The following is a 17,199-nucleotide window of genomic DNA, read 5'->3' on the forward strand; positions in this document are numbered from 1 at the left end:
CATCCTTGAAATCTGTGGTCATAAGGGCACCTTTATAATGCATATGCTCAAAAGCTTTAGTTTAGCATTCATTTTTACAATGAGATTCTGATTAGATTTGGGCCAGTTTCATACCTGGTCATACGCAAGCCAACTTTTGTAACATTGCAAAAGAAGAAATCAGATGGGATTTGGACTAAGAATTCAGGATGCCCTAGTTCTCAACCTTTCTTTTTATTCATACAGATCTTGCCATTCCATTAATTTAAATTATCCATTCTGATTTAAACAAAGGTGAAAGTACAAGTTTAGCTAAGGGGAACGGCACTTAGTCTGCTTTAGATTCACTTACAGACAACGTTAAATATGAAAAAAATGAATGCAGTGATAATAATCACTGTTATTAGAAATTTTCTATGCAACTCAGGAAAATTCTTCAAAAAGAAGAATCTTCAAGGTAATTTCTACTAAAAAACTGCAACAATAATCTTTCTTCTGTATTTTTAGCTTAAACAATAAATATCAACTAAAAACAAGCCCCTCAGGGCATTTTCCCCTAGTTAGAAAAACATACTTAGTTATCTTTACAATATTTCCTTTCACATCTCCCCCTGAGGTCCACCCTCTTGTTCTATACCTGTCACAGAAAGTGTGGGTCTCCCTTGTGTTTGTGGATATTTGGTTTCACTTGAAAGTTTACAAGTCAGAGAAGAGAAAGAAGAAGAAATATTACTTTTTTGTTCTTATCAAATAGTTCTTTTCTTTTTCTCCTTTAAAAATAAATTTATCTCAGAGGCAGCGCTGAGATGGCAGAGTAGTCAGACACTTTCTGTGGTCCCTCTTACAACAAAGACCCAAAAGAACAAGGGAATCAATTTTATGTGACAATCCAGGAGCCTTGAACATCAAAGGCAAAGTTGAGAGATCAGACTTAGCAGGAAGAGGATGGAGAGATGGTTCAGAAGTAGCTAGGAGTTGCCAGACCTGACCTGGCAGGAACTGGCACCCAGCAGGCTGGGACTGGCTGACACCAGTGGTGACGTAAGCAGTGGCATTCAGGTGTTTTCCACATCAGGGAAGACCAAGCAGTGGAGAGTCTACTCATGCCTCAGAATCAGTGAAAAGTGACGCTCAATTGGCAAAAGATAAGTACATGCATTTAACCTACCATGGAGATCAAAAAACACCTCTTTGAGAAAAACTTCTCTCCCACTTACCTGTCCCCATCCCAGTCAGCACTAGGTCTGAGCTGGCTTCAGAGAGTGCCACATCCTCTGGGTCAGAAGTAGGACCAATTAAACACCCTGAGCCATTCTCCTGGCCTTGAAGAGGGAATAAATTAACAAACAGGGAAAGAATAATCTGCCGGCTCCCCTAAACTGGGAACTCAGGGCAGAAATAGCTCATTTGCCTAGGCACAGGCATAAGGGGTCCACAGACTTTGAATGCCTTTCACCCTTGCACAGACTTCTGTGGGCCTATTTCAATAGCATAGGCCCTCATTAGCACAGTACAACAGGGTATATACCTGAAGTTTAACTTCAACTGTTTCAGCTATATGGTGGAGAGGTAGGTTTGTAATATTTGACACCTCTTTGCCTATTAAGCAGGATCCTCACCTACCCACATCAGAGGCTTGAGGACTGGTGGCTCTATCCACACCACACAGCCACTTGGGACAAGGGTCTAAGAATAAATGGTGCTTCCCAGTCCTTACAGCCAACAGCACCAGGTGCCCATAGTCTGGCTGCAACCCCCCCCCCCAACCCAACTACGTGCTCTAAGGAACAGGGACATGCTTTCCTCACAGACACTCAGGGGCAGCTGGACGCCCCCTGCCTTGCTCAGTGCATGACCCCATACTGCAGCCAGATAACTGTGCCTAGTCCAATCACCCCTGCCTGTCTAGGACTATAGGTAAGAGCCCATGCCACACACTTGGTGACCGACTTCCTGGACACGTAAACTGAATCCATACAAGAAAAGTAAAGGGACTCCTGGGCTCATATACTTAGTAACAGCTCTAACCACCTGGTGACAGGATGTTAGAGTTTTAAATAGAACAGCCTATTTGGACACATTAAAACAACACAAGAAGCTAGGATACAGTAAGCAAACATAAAAAAAAGATACAATAACTTATCAGAGACAATATTCAACATCAAATCACACAAAGAGGCAGACCATCATGGCTTCAGCAAGCTCCCAAAACAAAGAATCAAGAAATCTCCTGGATGAAGATAATTTCCTGGAGTTACCAGAGGTAGAATACACAAGATTAATATACAGAACTCTTCAAGCGATCAGGAAGGATATCGGGTAAAATGCAGAATGAACCAAAAAACACAGAGACAAAGCAATAGAGGAACTTAAGAATATAAGAGAAGAACATAATGACAAATTTAATAGGCTGCAAGAATCCATTGAGGGACAGCAAACAGAAATTCAGAAGATTAACAATAAAATTTCAGAATTAGACAACTCAATAGAAAGTCAGAGGAGAAGAATTGAGGCAATGGAAGTCAAAATTAGTGAGACTGAAGATACAGCACTTGACACCAACATATTTGAGGAAAAATCAGATAAAAGAATCTTTAAAAAATGAGGAACCCCAAAGAATTATGTGTCATAAGGAAAAACCTACAAGTAAATTGGAGTACCAGAATGGGTGGGGGGGGGGAAGGGAGGCTAACAGAAAATACAGAGAGAACTATAGAAGATTTGTAGGAGAAAACTTCCATGATATCATGAAAGATGAGAAGATATCTATCCAAGAAGCTCATCGACCCTATACAAGGCATATTCTAATCAAATCTGCTAAAACCAAAGATAAAGAGAATTTTAAGAGTGGCTAGAGATAAACAAAAAGTAATCTACAAAGGAGAGTCAATAACACTAAGCTCAGACTACTCAGTAGAAACCATGCAGGCAAGAAGCCAATGGGATGACATATGTAAAGACTTGAATCGTATATCCAGCAAAACTGTCTCTCAAATATGGTGGTGAAATTAGGGCATTTCCAGATAAACAGAAGCTTAGAGAATTTGCAATAACCAAACCAAAATTATAAGAAATGCTGAAGGAATACTCCTGTTAGAAAATCAATAACATTAGACAAAAACCCAAGACTGAAACACAGGACATAGCAACCAGATATCAACCCAAATAGGGAAATTACAAAAAATAAATCAAAGCTAAAACACTCAAAGTAGTGGAACACTCAAAATAGGGAAACATCGTATGGAAAAGATGACAACATTAAGACAAAAATAGGAACTAAAAAATGTCGTCATAGATCTTTCATATGGAGAGGAAGTCAAGGCAATATAAAGAAATAAAAACTGGTTTAAACTGAGAAAAATAGCAGTAAATATTAAGGTAACCACAAAGGAAACTAACAATCCTAGACATCAAAATAAAAAAGAAGAAAAACATAAAGACTCAGCAAATACAAAATCAACAGTGATAAACAGGAAAAGAAAATACATAAAGAAAAACAACTCAGCACAGAAAATTAAATGGAACAAAGAAACTATCAACAACACACACACACAAAAAAAAAATCAAAATGACAGCGGTAAAATCAACAATTAACCTGAATGTAAATGGACTAAATGCACCAATAAAGAGACAGAGAGTGGCAGAATGGATTCAAAAAACACAATTTGTCTATATGCTGCCTAAAAGAGACACAACTTAGACTTAAAGACACAAAAAAACTAACACTTATAGGATGGGAAAAAACTATAAAGTGAACAACAATCAAAAAAGAGCAGGAGTAGCAATTTCAATTTCTGACAAAATAGAGTGTAAAGTTAAATTCACCACAAAGGATAAGGAAGGACACTATACAATGATGAAAAGGTCAACACACCAGGAGGACATAACCATAATAAATATTTATGTACTCAACGACAGGGCTCCAAAATACATAAAACAAACTCTAACAGCATTGAAAAGAGACATAGACAGCTACACAATAATAGTAGACTTCAACACACTACTTTCTGTGAAGGACAGACATCCAGAAAAAAGCTCAATAAAGACACCAAAGATCTAAATGCCACAATCAACTAACTTGACCTCGTAGACATATACGAGACACCACCCAGCCGCAGCCAAGTACATTTTCTTTTCCAATGCACGTGGATTCTCTAGAATAGACTACATATTAGGTCATAAAGCAAGCCTTAACAGAATCCAAAATATCAAAACATTACAAAGCATATTATCTGACCATAAAGCCATAAAAGTAGAAATCAATAACAGAAAAAAGCAAGGAAAAATATCAAACACATGGAAACCAAACAACATCTTGCTCAAAAACTACTGGATTATATAAGAAATTATGGATGGAATAAAGAAATTCATAGAATCCAATGAGAATGAAAACACATCCTATCAGAACCTTTGGGACATAGCAAAAGCAGTGTTCAGAGGTCAACGTATAGCAATAAGTGCACACATCCAAAAGAAGAAAGGGCCAAAATCAAAGCACTACCCCTACAACCTGAACAAACAGAAAGAGGGCAGCAAAAGAAGCCCTCAGGAACCAGAAGAAAGCAAATAATAAAAATTAAAGCAAAATTAAGTGAAACAGAGAATAGAAAAACATTTGAAAGAGTTAATGAGACCAAAACCTGGTTGTCTGAAAAGATCAACAAAACTGATAAACCAGTGGCTAAATTGACAAAAGGAGGAGAGGAAGTAAATAGAGCAAATAAAAAATGAGATGGGCGATATCACAACACACCCAACTGAAATTAAAAAAAAATCATAACAGAATACTACAAAAAATTGCACTCCAACAAATTTGAAAACCTAAGAAAATGGACAAAATTCTAGAAACTCACTACCTACCTAAACTAACACAAACAGAGGTAGAACAAATAAACCTACAACAAAAGAAAATACTAAAAAGACAATTTAAAAACTCCCAACATAAAAGCCTTGACTCTGATGGTTTCACTGGAGAATTCGACCAAACTCTCAGAGAAGGGTTTGCACCACTACTACTAAAAGTATTTCAGAGCATAGAAAAGGATGGAATGCTCCCAAACTCATTCTATGAAGCCAGCATAACCCTGATACCAAAACCAGGTATGAAAACACCACACACACACAAAAAATTACATACCAATATCCTTCATGAACTTAGACACAAAAACCCTCAACAAAATTCTAGCCGATAGAATTCAATAACATATCAAAAAAATAATTCATCATGAACAACTGGGATTTATGCCAGGTATGCAGGGATGTTACAACATTAGAAAAACAATCAATGTAATGCATCACATATATAAAGCAAAAGACAAGAGCCACATGATCTTATTACCTGATGCAGAAAAGACATTTAAAAAAGTCCAACACCCAGTCATGATAAAAACACTCAGCAAAATAGGAATAGAAGGGAAATTCCTCAATATAATAAAGGGCATTTATACGAAACCAACCGTCAACATCATCTTACATGGAGATAGTCTGAAAACATTCCTCTTGAGAATGGGAACCAGATAAGGGTGACCTTTATGTCCACTCTTACTCAACATTGTGCTGGAGGTCCTAGCCAGAGCAATTAGGCTAGAAAAAGAAATAAATGGAATCCAAATTGGTAAGGAAGACGTAAAACTATCTCCATTTGCAGATGATATGATCTTATACACAGAAAACCTTAAAGAATTCCCAAGGAAACTACTGGAGCTAATAGGAGAGTTCAGCAAAGTATCAGAATACAAGATAAACCCAAAAATAAGTTGGATTTCCATACACCAAAGAGAACATTGAAGAGAAAATCACCAAGCAATACTGTTTACAATAGCATCCAAGAAGATAAAACACTAGGAATAAATCTAACCAGAGATGTAAAACACCTATACAAAGAAAACTACAAGACACTACTGCAAGAAACCTACGTAAGAGGAAAAACGTACCTTGCTCACTGATGGGAAACTCAACATTGTGAAAACGTCTATTCTACCGAAAGCGATCTATAGGTACAATGCAATCCCAATCCAAATTTCAATGGCATTTTTTTTTTATGAGATGGAGAAACAAATCACGAACTTCATATAGAAAATGAAGAAGCCCCAGATAAGTAAAGCATTACTGAAGAAGAAGAATAAAGTTGGAGGCCTCACACGACCTAATTTTAGAACCTATTACACTGCCATGGTAGTTAAAACAGCCTGGTACTGTTACAACAAATATGTAGACCAACGGAACAGAATTGAGAATCCAGACACAAATTCATCCACCTATGAGCAACCAATATTTCACAAAGCCCCAAAGTCTGTTCAGGGAGGAAAAGACAATCTCTTTAACAAATGGTGCTGGCATAACTGAATATCAATCTGTGAAGAAAATGAAACAACACCCATACCTCACACCATGCACAAAAACTAACCCAAAATGGGTCAAAGACCTAAATATAAAATCTAAAACAATAAAGATCATGGAAGAAAAAGTAGAGACAATGCTTGGAGCCTGAATACATGGCATGAGCAGTATATAAAACATTACTAACAATGGACGAAGAGCAGAAGAGACACTAGATAACTGGGAGCTCCTAAAAAAATCAAACACACTCATCCAAAGACTTCATCAAAAGAGTAAAAAGACAACCTACAGATTGGGAAAAGGTTTTTGGCTACAACAAATCTGATAAATGTCTAGACTCTAAAATTTACAAGATACTGCAAAACCTAAACAACAGAAAGACAAATAATCCAATTAAAAAATGGGCAAAGGATATTAACAGGCTCTTCACCAACAAAGACTTTTTTTTCTTTTTTTCACCAAAGAAGACATTCAGGTGGCTAACAGATACATGGGGGAATGCGTGCAATCATTAGCCATTAGAGAAATGCAAATCAAAAGTACAGTGAGATACCATCTCACCCCAACAAGGTTACATCAACACAAAAAACACAAAATAATAAATGTCGGAGAGGTTGTGGAGAGATTGGGGCACTTACACACTGCTGGTGGGAATATAAAATGGTACAACCCCTTTGGAAACCAATAAGGCTCTTCCTTAAAAAGCTATAAATAGAGCTACCATAACCATTCAGCAATTGCACTCCTTGGAATATCCCCTAGAGAAATAAAAGCCTTCACATGGATAGATATATGCACACCCATGTTCATTGCAGCACTGTTCACAATAGCAAAAAGATGGGAACCACCTTGGTGCCCATTAACAGATGAATGGGTAAACAAATTATGGTATATTCACACAATGGAATACTAGGCAATGAGAAAGAACAATGATGAATCTGTGGAACATCTCATAACATGGAGGAATGTGGAAGACATGATGCTGAGTGAAATTAGTCAGTCACAAAAGGACAAATACTGTGTGAGACCACTATTATAAGAACTCAAGAAAAGGTTTAAACACAGAAGAAAACATTCTTTGATGGTTATGAGGGTTGGGAGGTATTCACTAACTAGATAATAGTAAACAAGAATTATTTTAGGTGAAGGGAAGGACAGACAACACACAATACAGGGCAAGTCAGCACAGCTGAACTAACCAAAAGCTAAGAAGTTTCCTGAATACAACCAAACATTTCCAGGGACAGAGTAGTAGAGGTGGGAGTGTGGGGACCATGGTTTCAGGGGACATCTAGGTCAATTGGCATAACAAAGTTTACTAAGAAAATTTTCTGCATCCCATTTTGGTGAGTGGTGTCTGGGGTCTTAAAAGCTAGCAAACAGTCTTCTACGATGCATCAATTGGTCCCAATGCACCTGGAGCAAAGGAGAATGAAGAACACCAAAGACACAAGGAAAATATGAGCCCAAGGGACAGAAAGGGCCACATAAACCAGAGACTCCATCAGCCTGAGACCAGAAGAACTAGATGTTGCCTGGCTATCACCAATGACCCCCCTGACAGGGAGCATCACAGAGAGTCCCTGGTGGATCAGGATAAAAGTAGGGTGCAGAACTCAAATTCTAGTAAAAAGACCAGACTTAATGGTCTGACTGAGATTGGAGGGACCCCAGAAGACATGGCCCCTGAACTCTGTGTTAGCCGCAAACTAAAACCATTCCCAAAGCCAACTCTTCAGACAAAGATTATACTGGACTTAAAGACACAAAATGATACTGGTGAGGAGTGTGCTCCTTAGCTCAAGTAGATACATGAGACTAAGTGGGCAGCTCCTGTCAGGAGGCGAGATGAGAAAGCAGAGGGGGACAGGCACTGGTTGAGTGGACACGGGAAATACAGGGGGGAGAGGAAGAGTGTGCTGTCACATTATGGGGACAGCAACTAGGGTCACATAACAATGTGTGTAAGTTTTCGTATGAGAAACTGACTTGAACTGTAAAATTTCACTTAAAGCACAATAAGAATAAATACATTTATCTGAAATTAGTGCATAGGTGATTTCTAGTCATTGAGTGTGCAAAACCTAAATAAACAAACATTTCCAAGTTACAGAAATGAAAGTGTTTGTTGTTATTAAGGAATAAACAAGAGCACTGTACTGGCTGAGAGAAAGCAATTTAAGATGGAACATCTAAAAAATCATTAAGTTGAAAAGTATTAAGATACTATTTAATAAAATCTATGTTTACTCATGTTACCAAAAACCAATCCCACTGCCATCGATTCAATTTCAACTCATAAAGACCCTATAGGACAGAGTAGAACTGCCCCACAGGGTTTCCAAGGAGCACCTGGTGGATTCAAACTGCCAACTTTTGGTTAGTAGCTATAGCACTTAACTACTACACCACCAGGGTTTCCATGTTATATACCCACAAATTCAGTCAATTTCTTAAGAGAAAAATATTGCATAAATTGTCATATTATATAACTAGTATTTTTTTTTTAATTGAAAAACTACCAGCTATTACCATCAGCAGGTTATAAATAAAAGTATCAATATATAGGAACCATTTCTTAGCACTTGCATCAGTCAGCTTTATTGGTTGCAAGTTGCAAGCATTAAAAACAATTCCTGATGCCTTACACAGAAAATAATTTTAGGAATATGTGACGTGGCTCATAGAATCAATGAGGATCCTGGTGAAGCAGATTTTGGAATCTCACTGAACCCAGAGGAAGGGAAACACCAGAGGCTAGGCAGCTCAGCACCTGTCCAGTTAAGATGTTTCTACTATCAACAGCACTACTGCACATTTGCCATTGTCACTTCTGTCCTCAACTCCAACAGAGCTGCTAGGGGAAACCTAATGTTGTTGTATGTTTCTATCCCACCTCCTGTCTGCATGATTGTGGGTGGTGATATTTTATTGACTGTGCCCCCAGAATGTGCAGGTGCCCTAGCTGAGAAGGGACAGAGAGGGGATGCATGACTTTGAAGACTTTTGCAATTGTGCCACCAACCAAATCTTACAGAGTGGATTTCTCTAAACAAAAGTAATCTTCACATACCGGCAAATGTCCTCTCCAGTACAATCTAAGTTTTTGTTTTTGTTTTCACATAGCACACAAGCTATCTTTCTCCCAGCAGACCGGCTGGTGGGCTCTGATTGCTGACTTTTTGATTAGCAGCCGAGCAATTAACCACTGTGCCACCAGGGCTCCCCAGATTTAGAAATTATTTTTTTGTTGTTGAAGTTTCATAAATGAAGAGGACGATTGTGTGATGCCTTCTTCAAATATCGATTACATTTCTGACTAAGTTGTTTAATTTTGGTACAAAAGAAAGAAGAAAGGACAGAGGAACTGTTGCTTGCCATTCAAATCCCTTTCTGTTGGTTAGCCAGAGCACGTGCCCTCAGATCCTTACCTTCTGCCTGTGTCTTCTGGATTCTGGTCAAGGCCAAGAAGGCCTCTGACTACGCCTGAGGAAAATGCAAGGAGGCCAAGTGGTAGTTAGCACCCATGCCTTCACTTTCTCAGTGTGCCTTCTAATCATCTCTATGTGTTCCTTATTTTTTGAAAATGGACTACATCTTAATGACCAAATGGCTTTTTTTGGACTTTCAAAGTCTTGCTTATTTCTTTGCCTTTTGCTTTCGAAGCTCCTTAAACCTCTACCCTTTTTCTAAACCCTACGTGTAGGCAAGAGAAAGAAAATATAGTCAGGAAGTGTAAGCACCTTATATGACAAAATAATTTGATACTTATTGAAATACTTTTTTTCCTAGATTTTCCTAGTATGTGCTAAAGAAATTTACCTTCATAAATTCTCAACAAATAAAAATATTCTCTCCCATTCTCTAATGCTTCATGAAGCTGCCTAAAAGTGTGTGTAAGCTTTTCAGTTTAGACAAAATTATAAAAATAATGAAAATTCAGATTCACCTTTTTCAGCTTCTCGAAAGGATTTTAAAAGTTTATCTACTATAATTGCTACCTGCACCAAATAGGATCCTGAGAATGAAGTAGCTGTTCTAATAACTGACCTCGTCATTCTACAGTGTCTGAATAACCTTTGGCAGAAAAAAATACAGTCTGCAAAACTTGCTTGTGATTTCCTAAGATTTAGATTAAAATTTCTACAAGAACAATGTCTCATACAACTGCAGAAATAAGCACCTACAGCTGAAATGCTGGAGAGTCCCTGCAGCTTCAAATAATCTATTGGACTTAGCTAACCTTTCAAGGACAGAAAGTTTTCTAATGACCTCTGCTGGAAAAAAAAAAAAAAAGCAACTTTAAGGACAGTATCAGACAGGGAAAACTTTTTTCCTCTGACCTTGGAGAAATATCTCATCTAGATTCGGAAGCAGAACAGAGACTCTTTGACACTACAATAATAAATTCAGATGCTTTGAAGATTAGACTATGTTTTTCCCAGTTCAACGTTCCCTCCTCACATGACCAATGCCGTCTGGGGTCCGTTGTCAGAGAGCAATTCCATGTTAACCCTTAATACCCACAGGTCATCCTCTAGGCATGAAAAATTACTTTATGACTGAGATGGACTTTTAGTAAAATCACTTCATATGTGAAATTCTGATAGGATGGTTGGTGAAGAAGGGGATTTCTTTTTTTTTTTTTACAAATAGAGGCTTCTATGTACTGTGGGAGCGTGGACTGCTCCCTTTCTACATGCAGAGGAGGATAATATACACACTTCCCTTCCCTAAGGATTCACACCACCACAAATGACAAGAATAAGCAGTATTCTTAGATCTACTTTCAGATTTTTATTCACATAATGTCTATGATGTGTTAGGAAATTCTAGAATCAACAGCTAAGAAAATTACCTCCCAGCGTTCTGGAAAGAAGGTCCCTGGGTGGCACAAACAGTTTGCGGTTGGCTGATAATCTGAAATGTTGGCAGTTTGAACCTGGCTGACAGTCTAAAAGATTGGCAGTTTTTACACACCCACCAGTGCCGTGGGAGAAAGGTCCGGTGACCCGCTTCCATAAAGGTTGCAGCCACAAATACCCGATAGAACAGTTCTGCTCTGTAACACGTGGGGTCACCATGAGTTAAAATTGACTCCATGGCAATGGGTTTTGTTCCTAAAAGCAGAGAAAACAGGCACTAGAACCAAAATTTTGGTAACTACCAGAAACTCTCCAACTACTTACTTTTTTTTTTTTTTTTCAGATTTCAAAATGCCTTGAATGTGCAAGTCCCAGTCAATTAGAACTCTCTCTCTCTTTTTTTTCTTACTCTTCTATGCTCTAGGAATGATGTCTGGGAAAAGTTCTGTATATGAGTACCGATAATATATCATTTGGATATCCACTCTCTTAGGTACACAGAGTTTGGGCAATAGTGAGGGCACTTTATACTGTGCGAGGAATAGTGTTTCTGAAGGTTTCTAGTGGGAGGTGTTTGAGATTATAATAGAAACTTAAAAGCATTGAGACAGCTCTTTAATTTTTATTGGGTACTGGGGAAAACTGGATGCTTTTGGACACGTAGTTACATAAAGATACTAGGAAACTTCACCTGAATATTGGCATTTGGTTTGAAGTGGAATGATGAAAAGATTTTGGGCAAGACCATGGATCAGTGGTCTATTGTGTTGATTCAGGGTTGTGCGAGTAAGAGCCTGAGACTGTAGTAAGAAGATATTTAAAGGCAAGATACAAGATAATCCTTAAAGATTTAGTTTAATCAAGCCACAAAATAATTAAATACGGGGACGTCTAGATATTGGTGTTAAAAACAAAGAATGAACAAAAGATTTCTGAACACAGGTGCTTCGGGCCCTCATTCCACCTTCCTCCATATTCCTCGTGGCTTGTTCCTCATGGTCACTCCCCTCCTTCTTCAAGTGTGGGATCAAGCATCATCTTAATAGAACTGATTCAGACCAATCTGTTTATAATTGCGATGTCTCCTCAACTCCACCATTGCATAACCTTCTTGCCCTGCTCTACAACTGTCCACTAAAATTCACCATGTTCTACCATACTATAAAATTTAACACAACTTAATTAAATGTCCTGAAATTTAATTCAGTTTACTAATTTTTTAAAAAAATTATACTCTCACAATTCTAGCATTAAATGTCCATCTAGTTGCCAAGATCAAAAACTGGTATCATGCTACACATATGTTACTTCCTCACTTTCAACTACAAGTAGATACCCTGGAGAAATCCTTGTGTATATACAAGAGAAGGCATGTACAAGAATGATTGCAGCAGCCCTCTTCTCAAAACAAAAACATAGAAGAAACTAAAACAGGCAAATGGATGGATAAACTGTGGTATATCCCATCAACAATGCAAGATTTTATGACAGACTGAATGAACTAACATGACATGCAAAAATATGGATAGATCTTAATAATCTAATTTATATTCTTTTAAAAATTAAGAGTAATTTGATAGCTGAATATTACAATATTCTCCTCAAGGGCCATGCTCAACTGTGTGGAGTACTTCATTAATTTGTGGATGTCCTCAGGCCACAAATTGCAGCACAAAGACAGTAAGAAAATGGACTTTAAACACCTCTAGGAAACAGTCCTTTGTTATGAAAAAAATCTATTCATTCATGAGAACAAGATTATTTTACCTCAGCTCTTTAGCTGCCCAATTCCTCCCTCTACTCCAACTCAAACAATATCTTCAACAAAGGCAGAGGCACAAGCCACAAAATGTCATAGCTTTTGGATCATTGGAACATAGTAAACTTTTGTTTTGGGGACAAAGGGCAAGAGATTGTGATAAGTATTTTTCTGAAGCCTGCAGATTTACAAGTTGTGCCAAACCATGACTGAACACCAAATCTTCAGTGACAGAGATGTCCGTCTCTTTTTAAAAACATAGTGGAGTGAGTGTGTGTGTGTGTGTATTTGATAGTCTGATATGTAAGGTTCTCTTACCTTTGTCTGAAAGCAATAAACCAAAAAAAAAAAAAAAAACAAAACTCATTGTCGAGTCAATTCCAACTCGTAGCGACCCTATAGGACTGAGCAGAACTGTCTCACAGGGTTTCCAAGGAGTGGCTGGTCAATTCAAACTACCAACCTTTTTGTCAGCAGCAGTACTCTTAACTGCTGCACCACCAGGGCTCTGAAGGCAATACTGCCTGTGAACGAGTCCCCACAAATCTGAGCCGTTAGACCCCATAAAGGTAATTATATCAGCAAATGGTTTGAAGGAGGGACTCTTCGGGGATTTTTTTATTTCAGTTCCTTTAAATAAATGGAGAGCGTATGCCAAAGAGCAAAGGAACCACTACGTACAGTCAGGATCTGTTTCATCCTGTACCAAAAAGACCTAAGTACACACTTAACAGACTAATTTAATTTTTGTTTTGTTTGTTTGGTGATCCCTGGGAAACACTGGAAGTGACTAAATGATAGGAAGCAAGCTGATACAATGGCCCTGTTTGGAAAGATCGGGTCTTATAGTGAAATTTGATGGAATAGTGGAGGTTGATGGTGATAAATTTTAAATATGTTAGCCCCTAGTGGATCTGCATATCAGAATATGCTCAATGTGCTTGGGTTGAGATGGTCCTAGTGGTAAGGTATGCCATTTTCTTAAGCATGCCATTTTTTTAATAGCATATATATTTTCCACTATTAATCTATGATTAAACAGGCCTACCCAATGAGACCATACATTCAATGAAGTAATTTAGCTAGTATATCTTTTAGTACCCTGTGTTTTCGGTCAATATAAAACCACTTTGCAGGAAGTCATTGGTGAAATACAGCTTCAGGCATATTCCAAGTTATCTATAACAAATCAGACTTCTGAGAGCTATACTTTAATTTGTCCTAAAATTCTACTTTGAAATCTCCAATTAACTCTTCGGTTTGACCTCTACCTCAAGAGATGTAAGTAGAAAAGCCTTGAAGGCAATGGTTAATTGGATATACACTTTCTAAGTGAGAAATTTGTTTTGAATAAGTCCTTTCAGAATGAATTTTTTGGAAGTAGACATCTATATATAACTATGGTATTTTAGTCTAATTTCTCAGTTTAACATTATAAATAGCTAACCTTCTGTGTGGTTTTCTCTTTCAGAAGACTGATTTTTGGAAATCATGTCATTCTAATTAGAAAAACTCATTAATGTTTATTTTCAAGTTTACACAATGAATTCTTATTAAAGAGGCAAGGAGAGACAGAAAAGTCAACTTTGTTGTTAATTTTTCTGAGGGATTTTTTTTCCTTTTTTTAATGATAGAGTGAATAAAATTGTTGTTTATAGAATTATTAAATGTTATATTGGTTTCATTTTGACAAAGAATGTAGTTTAAGATTTTGTAGAAATGATGGCATAGTAAATGCAGACTTCAATATAAAAAAAAAATAAGCCCCTGTTAATTGGAAGAAATTTAATTTAAATTTACTAATATAACAGTAGTAGGTAAGAGAATAAAAATAATTTAGCCAGATTCAGAAAAAAAAAAAAAAATCTTTATAGTTAAAAAAAAAAGAAGTGATAAATAAAACAGGGATTAGGACTGAGCATTGGGACTACTGTGCTACTATAGCAGGAAAGGCTGGTATTTGTTTGACTCCAGAGAGATAAAGGAGAGGAAAAGGGCTCTGTGTTAGATTTGGAGCCAGAGCTAGTCTCCAGGCTTGAAGCTGGGATGTGTTTGTACCAGCTCTCTTTAGCCTATGGCTACTAAATCCTGGGCCTAGGAAGTAAACATGATACAGAGATAACAACAGTCATCAGCTATCACAGAGATTCTATCTGCAACATGTTACTGTCACCAGGAGGTTGTACAAGTGTTGCGTGCCCAGAGGATACTTTACCTTGGGCAAAGAAACCACATAATCACTCTATATGGAAGGATGGGCACAGAAAAACAAAAAGAAAAATTAAAATAAAAGTGAACCAAAGCAAATAAACGAGCAAACAACAACAGCAACAAAAACTCCCATTTAAAAGTAGTCCATGAAAACAAATATAAATTCAAAATTGAAGATCATATTAAAGTTAAGAAAAAAGCTGAAGATAAAAATAACAGAACAATAACATGCTATTACTTATGAATTATACAGCAAATTAGGTAAATATTTTAAATTTAACTTTAAAGAAATAAATGAAAAAATAACAACAAGAAATAAGAAGTGATGAAATAAAAACATGATCAAACGAAGTAACTTAATGAGAATATGAAAGTGAACCAATTAAATTTCTTCCAGATGAATCATGTCGACTTTGAAATTTAAAAATGAATAGAAGGAATAGACTCTAAGCAGTACAAAAAACAGTAAATTAGAATTAGAATATAAAATTGAGAAAAAAATCACACAGAATTAAGCATCAAAAGATTTTTTAAAAAGATTAAAAATGCAAAAAATCAGGTAACAGGAAGAGGGATAAATTCAGAGCTACTATGTTTCTAGGAGAAGTTTGAGGACGAAGAATGGAAGGAGCAGCAGAGAAGTATTATTCAAAAAATTAAAACTGAGTGTCTCTAACATGAATACTTTTCCCAGAAAGGTATGATATTGAAATAGCACATAGTATATTAAGTAGGAAAAAAAATAACACACAGGTTAACACATGTGGAGATAATTAAACAATTTAAAACAAATAATAGAGAAAAGAAAATGTTAACTAGTTTAATGATAATTAGGCTTAGAACAGTGTTTTTACTTCAACAATCATTGCTAGAAGATAATAGAGCCAGGCACATGAAAGTAATGAGAAAAATAGATGTGAATACAGAAGGATTAACCTTGCTAAGCATTCATTCAAGAAATACGTTCTTTTCACAGGGTCCAAACCACCCTCCACAAACTTGAGCAACTAAAGCCCTGAATTCTTGAGAAATTGGACACCAGGCAGTAAAGAATAGCGATCCTTGAGAGATATGATATAAACACATGAGGTGAGCCACACAGTTGGCCCAGCTTACTGCCTGGAGATATTACAGGCCGTGGGACAGGGACGGAGGAGCCAGGCAGACCAGAGGACTCCCCAACTTGAGGACACAGAACTGAGCATGAGACAAGTCAAGGTGTGTAGAGTGTACAGGCTGAATACCAGGGAATCAGAGCTTCGCAGAGAAAGAACTCCAGAATTCTGTAGAGGGTCCCCTTCAAGTATACAACTGGATGCTGATCAGCACAGCTATATAAGGAAACTAACATAGGTTGGCAAAAGAACCTCCTTAAATCACTAGGAGGAACAATGTTTAACACTTAAAGCTGAGAATCCTACCTGTTCCCAGCCAGAGTGGTAAACCGTCTAATTAATGAGACACTGTATGGAGCGCTAAGAAAATCTTGTCTCACTAGTGGGGAAAACACCCTAGATGTGCTGCTGCTCTAATCTTACACAAGGATGCTCACAGGCAAGGCCCCAAAAATGAAATTTATTCTAATTAACAAATAAAGTTCAAGAATCTTTATAGGAATACAAAATGTCCAGCATAAACAATGTAAAATTCCAAATATTGGGCATCCAATAAAAACACTACCAGGCATGCAGAGAAGCAAGAAATTATAACTGGTACTGAGATGAAAAAAAAAAAAATCAATAAATTAAAATTGACCCAGAAATGACACAAATGCTAGAATTAATAGACAAGGACTTTTTAAAAAATTGATTACAATTGTATTCCATGTTCCATAAAGAAGATAAAAACAGAATATGTTAAGTAGATTTAGGAAAGAGATTTTTTTTTTTTTAAAAAAGGCACAAATAGAAGTCTACATATGTTTGAGATTAAAAATATACTGGAGATGATAAACGATAGATGGGATTTTCATAAGAACAGTTTAGTTAACTTGCAGGCATAGCCGAAAAAAATCTATTCAAGAATAAAACAGAAAAAAAGACCAAA

Source organism: Elephas maximus, chromosome 21, assembly GCF_024166365.1.
Source record: "Elephas maximus indicus isolate mEleMax1 chromosome 21, mEleMax1 primary haplotype, whole genome shotgun sequence".
NCBI classification, from domain to species: domain Eukaryota; kingdom Metazoa; phylum Chordata; class Mammalia; order Proboscidea; family Elephantidae; genus Elephas; species Elephas maximus.